General features: G+C 34.9%; 1 long non-coding RNA gene across 1 annotated transcript; it reads right to left on the reverse strand.

Moving 5' to 3' along the window:
* Positions 1 to 1,869: 1,869 nt before the first annotated feature.
* Positions 1,870 to 4,852, reverse strand: LOC147653446 (uncharacterized). Its single transcript, XR_015286154.1, has 3 exons — positions 4,732 to 4,852; positions 2,694 to 2,818; positions 1,870 to 2,591 (listed from the first exon to the last, which is right to left on the reverse strand). It is a non-coding gene; the product is annotated as an uncharacterized LOC147653446 (long non-coding RNA).
* Between the last annotated feature and the right edge of the window lie 909 nt (positions 4,853 to 5,761).

Genomic DNA, 5,761 nt, shown 5'->3' on the forward strand with positions numbered 1-5,761 from the left:
TAGAAATTATCCACTGTAGCTTGCTATCAATTGTGTTACAGCTATTTAATTTTCTTTTCAACACTTCTAGATTATGGAAAATCTAAAAGGTCCTCATATCATATTTAGAGGAATAGAAATTGAGTGAAGTTGGAATATTATTTCATTTGTTTAACTTAAAATAATGATCTTGAACCTTGTATTAAAAATATAAAAACAACATAAAATACTCTATGATGTTGCTATATTGTTAATATTGATCGTATTTGGTTTACCATTCTTTGGGAAGCAAGTGAAGAAACATATAGCACATAGCATTTTAATATATGCTAGAAATGCTGTAAGCACATTGTGACAGGAGGTAAAAATTACCTGAATAAAATGAGAAGATGAAATTGTCTCATCACTGAAGGCTGTGTTTGACCAAAACTATATATATGTGTATGCCTCTTCCAAAATCTAGATCTGAGTGAGAATCTATACAAAAATAAATCCAAATTCTTTTTTAATCTTTCCTTATCCTATTTAACACTTTCAGCTTGCACCTCCTGTATAATTAAACTTCTTTATAAAACCTGACAGAATTTTGTGCCTTCAGTTAAGTGTTGTCTATTCAAGCATCAGAATCTGTGCTACCTCCTCCTTTTCCTTTCCTTTCCTGGACTCTCACCATTAAGTGCTCAGTGCCTTTTCATGCCAATGTTTTTCACTCTGATTGTCATTGCTCTTTAGTCTAATGACAACTTGGCCTGTTCCAGACCTTGAAGTTGCAGGAAGATGAGACAAATACATCTTATGTGATCCAGCACAGAGATAGCATGAGTTCAGGGAGAGTTTAACACAGAGCTTTCTGTTTGAATTTCTCTAGTTAGAATTACAGGTCTCTTTCTTATTTCCCTTATTTCCCTTTTTTTCTTTTTTTTTTTTCTTTTTTTTTTTTCTTTTTTTGTGGTTTGGGTTTTTTTGTTTGTTTGTTTCTTTGTTTATTTTTGATTGGAAGTAAAGCAACCAAGACTGAATTTGGGGCAGAATCACAAAAGCACATAACAAAACATTTTATTATTTCTGAGAAATGAAAATAAATGTATTTGGCTTCATTGAACACTTCATCAACTGTTCACTTTGGGTTTGGATTACTACAGTCACAAATATTCCAGACATTTAGTTGGCACCAGAGGAGAATTAGGGCTTTTGCCTTTCAACTCTTAGGGCTTCCTACACCTGAAATATACTTATTCAGAAAACTGCTTTTAGTCTGCCTAAGAAAGAAAAGAAATAAATTTAAAATAACAGACAATAAATATATTTAACAGAATAATAGAATAAGTTTCAAAATCAGACTAGCAAACTGGACTAGTACTGAATGCAAAATGAGATGTTTAGATTTATTTCAGGTGCATTAAATCTTTAACTGCTAATAATTTCAGGTTCAGATACTATTTTCCTATGACTACATAAATTCTAGATAAAGGGGCAGAAATTAAACTAGTGAAGATGTATATTGACCAACAGATTCACCTATCCCAAATAAGTTTAATTTAAGAAAAAATGGATAGCATCTTGAGGGACCATACTATTGAAATAGAATAGCATTAGGATGAGCTCAGTAATCTATGATTAGACTTCCCCAAAAGTATTCTCATTAAAATTCTCAGGAAATGGAACTTATTTCCACTTTCAAGTGAGAAAGATTTTGAGTATTTATTTGATGCAAATTTTATTTTTTTCAGCCACACTGTTCAGTACTCAGCTTAAAGACCTTATATATTACTTAGGGTTTGAACTAATGTAAGTAATTGAATCATAGCTAGTAATGTATTTGATGAATTTTACTCTCAGTGCATGAATTTTCAATGAGCAGGCTATGCTTTTTCTCTAATTTATTCAGTGTTTGAAATTATTACCCAATAAATATATTTTGATAATTCTTGGATGGTAAATGGCTTGGAAGGACATAATTTGAAAAGATGTATGTTTATCATGTGGTCTAGAAGAAATCATTTTCCATACAAGTCAGTCTTCTTTTCTACCTAGAAAACTAATGCTGGTCAGGAGAAGAAAAGATACAGATGAAAATCTTTTTAGATGGTGAACAGTCAGAGATTTCTGTTGCCCCACTTTTTACTGAACTTTTTCATACACCTCAGCAAGCAAAAAAATATTTGAAATTTTAATGGTAATTCAATTCCTTTTTTTCCTGTTAAATAGTTAGGGGAGAGTGAGCATTTCATGGAACCCACAAAGCTGACTTGAAAGAGAGCATAATAACCAGCTCTTGGAAAGTCATCTAAAGCATCTCTTGTCCATGCACTTTGTTGTATTCTTTCTGAACAATAGACCACAAAATTAAATAATTTTATAATGATGTGATATTAAAATCTCTATATAGACTGAGATTTTAGGTGTTTGAAGATTTTTTTTAAACACATTTTCATTTGAACATCAAGTAACTGAATACTTTTAACTATAAGGGGTTTTACTGCTGACTTTTTCACATATATAAACATGAAACAGTTTCTTCTGAAAAGTGATATCTTGTTTTGTCAGTACCTGTTCCAGTTCCCTCATTGTCCTAAGTTTTCCCTCTGTGTTTGCAACACGACCTGCCTCTGCTGAGAAAAAACAGGTCAGAATTATTCTGGTGTCTCAACAGAGAAAAGATCCCAGACCAGATGTCTCCTCCTGAGACCTCTAATCTAGCGCTCAATACACACATGGAAAAGTGAGTTCTCTGCAAAATACAGTGGTCATCCTTTTTCTTTTATCAAAAGCTCAGAGGTGTGACACAGAAATCTAAATCTCTGTGGGTGAATAGATCTTTCACAGCTTGCAGGAACTACTGCAGATAGAAAAAAAAAATAATGCAACAATTACACTTTTATCCATGTTTCAGAAAGAGTAATTCTTGCTAGTTTTTTTCTTTTTTAAAAATAAATTATAAATCAGACCCTTCTTTTTAATAAAAGATTCTATATTTTAATATTTCTGAGATTTTTTTTCTGCAACATTATTGACACAGCCAAGTATATCTTTTGCTCAGAGTGCTGCTTTCTGAAACTTTGATTATAATTGCTTTTAATGAAGAGTTATTAAAACTCACGTCTTTATAAAAAAAATTAAAATTGTGAAACTAAACCTTAAAGTATCTAAGACATTCAGTGAATCCGCCTCCTGATCAAGAGGTGTTGAGTCTGTTCCTGTATAAAACAGATCAAAGGCTTTTTAAAAATTATGATATTAAAAACTCAAGTATTAAATTTCATTTATATATGTTGATAGATAATATGTATAAAACTGAAAAGGTTAAGAAAACTATTCAACAATTCCACCCATATCTTTTCCATCATTCCTTCCTTAGATATGTCATCAAGTGAAAGAAGCAGGGAGATGTTTTTGTTGTCATCTGACAGTGTGAAGAAAAACATTAAAATTTGTTTACTGATCTACAAAATCCTCATGCTGTTATTCATAAAGGCTACATCAATTTTCTTGTTTTTTTTCCATGTACAATCCTCAATACTTTTCTACTTCCCTCTCAGTCCAGCTCTGTGGAAAATCAACATGACAGATAACCCCTCACTGTACAAAAGCCCTTTGGATGCTGCAGGTTAATGTTCAACATCTTCAACCTCCAGATTGCTCCAGGTAAGTATCATTTTACTCACTTTTTCTGTACTCAAACTCTTGTGAAGCCTTTCCTGACTTGCTTCTTTGCTACAGATGCAACAGTTACAATGATTTAAATTGAATGAGAGACTATGTTGAACAAAAGAGAAATAAAAGATTTAGGTTGTCCTTTTCTGATGATGGAAGCATATCTTTATGAAAGAACTGAATGGGATTTTTGCAAAATTCCATTATTCATTTCAGTGCAATAATACAATCACTGTACAGTGTGAAACCAGCAATCAATAGTTTAGCATACAGCCCTGATGAACTGTTTCTTCCTGCTTCCAATTTATACCTTAAAGAGGAGATTTGCCTGTGGAGTTCACTGTGTCCAACTAATACACCAATTAGCTACTGTGACAAGGTTCTGCATTATCAAAAATCAAAGCTTTCCATAGAGAATAATCTTCTTATTGTGGAAAGCTGGTCAGGGAGGAAGGCAATGAAAGACCAAGTATATATATGCTCAGTATTAATCTCAATGTGGATTATACACTTTCAATAAGGATAGGAAGAGCGTAGGCTCTGGACAGGACAGCGGTATCTTTTGAAGCAAGCTACTGAAAAAAAAAATCCCATTTTAAAATGTTTAAATGATTAATGCTAAACACTGCACACTGTGATCTCTTTCCAAAAAAAGAGATTTTTACATACCAGGATTTTGGTCAAGAAAGTGGTCTGAGTTATTAGAAAAATTATCAGGTCTGTTGGATTTATCTCTTTTTTTTGATAAATAATTCTGTTATTATTTTTAAATGTAGTCACTCCAGATTTTGAAATCTTATTATACTTAAGCAAAAAAAAAAAAAAAAATATTGCAGAAATTGCAGTTCTCTGGTAGAGGGTTGATCATGTTTGGCTGTCAGAAGCCTGCCTAGCTGCTCTCTTACTCCCCCTCCTCAAAAAGACAAGGGAAGAAAATAAGGTTGAAAACATTATGGCTCAAGACAAAAACAGAGAGATTGCTCGCTATTGACCATCATGAGCAAAACAGATCAACTTGGCAAAAATCAATTTAAGGTATTTGCAATTAAAGTAGACTCAGACAGTGAGAAACAAAAAAACCCTGAGACACCTTCCTACCTTTTCCCTGGTCTTTCTCACTCAGACTCATTCCTTTATTTCCAACTCCTCTATTTCCCTGGCTCCAATAGGCGCAGGAGGGTGGGAAATGAGGGGTTGAGCTCAGTCCATACCATTTCTCTCTGCTTCTCATTTCTCCTACCACTTTTCACCTGCACCAGTATGGGTCGTTTCCATGGGCTACTGTCCTTCAGGATAAACTGCTTCAGTCTGGTCTCTCCACATGATGTGAGTAACATCCACCTGCTCCAGTGGGTGCTCCTCCCCAGCCTGCAAGGATGACATCCTTCTTCACTAACCTTGGTGCCTCAAACTTTTTTCCTCCTCACTTTTCACTGCCCTCAATTGTTGATATACTTATTTAGTATTGTCCCCCACATGCCATCAGCTTAGCTGATAGGTTAAGCCATGTCCTGTGGAGGGTCTGATGCAGAGCTCTCTGGATCTGGTCATGTCCAGCATGGAGCAGTCCCTGGCCTCTGCTCAGAGACTGCCCATGTGGCTCCTTCCAGTGCCAGCACCGGGGCACAGCCAGACAAGGTCGGGCACACAGTCATTAACGCTGCCTACTAACCTGCACTTGCTCAAAGAGGAGGATTCTAAAGCTGATATCTGGTCAAGAAAGAGTGACATGAACTCCAAAGGCATTGCAGAGCACTTAAAACTCAAAATTTTCTGACCAGACCTCTGCCTCCTTCATCCTATGCTATACAGGAAAGGTCTGGCACAATTACCAGCATATGGAGAATCAGAGCTGTGTTCATGAGTTGATACTTTTAAATTGGAAAAATCCTTTCTACATTCCCCTGTTTGGCAGACTTCCTCAGTTCTTTGGTATTTATCTTCCAATGCAGAAAAAAAAGGTGGTTAACAGGAGCAGAATATGACAATCCAAATGATTATGTGATCACACTAAAAAAAATTCAAGCATTTCTAACACAGAGGGCTAGGGCTGAAATTTTACTTGTGTCTCAGAGCTGAGCCTGAATTAATGAGGATAAAATTAATGGGGTTAGTTACTCACTTCTGT

Source organism: Cyanistes caeruleus, chromosome 4, assembly GCF_971803275.1.
Source record: "Cyanistes caeruleus chromosome 4, bCyaCae1.hap1.1, whole genome shotgun sequence".
Lineage (NCBI taxonomy): Eukaryota > Metazoa > Chordata > Aves > Passeriformes > Paridae > Cyanistes > Cyanistes caeruleus.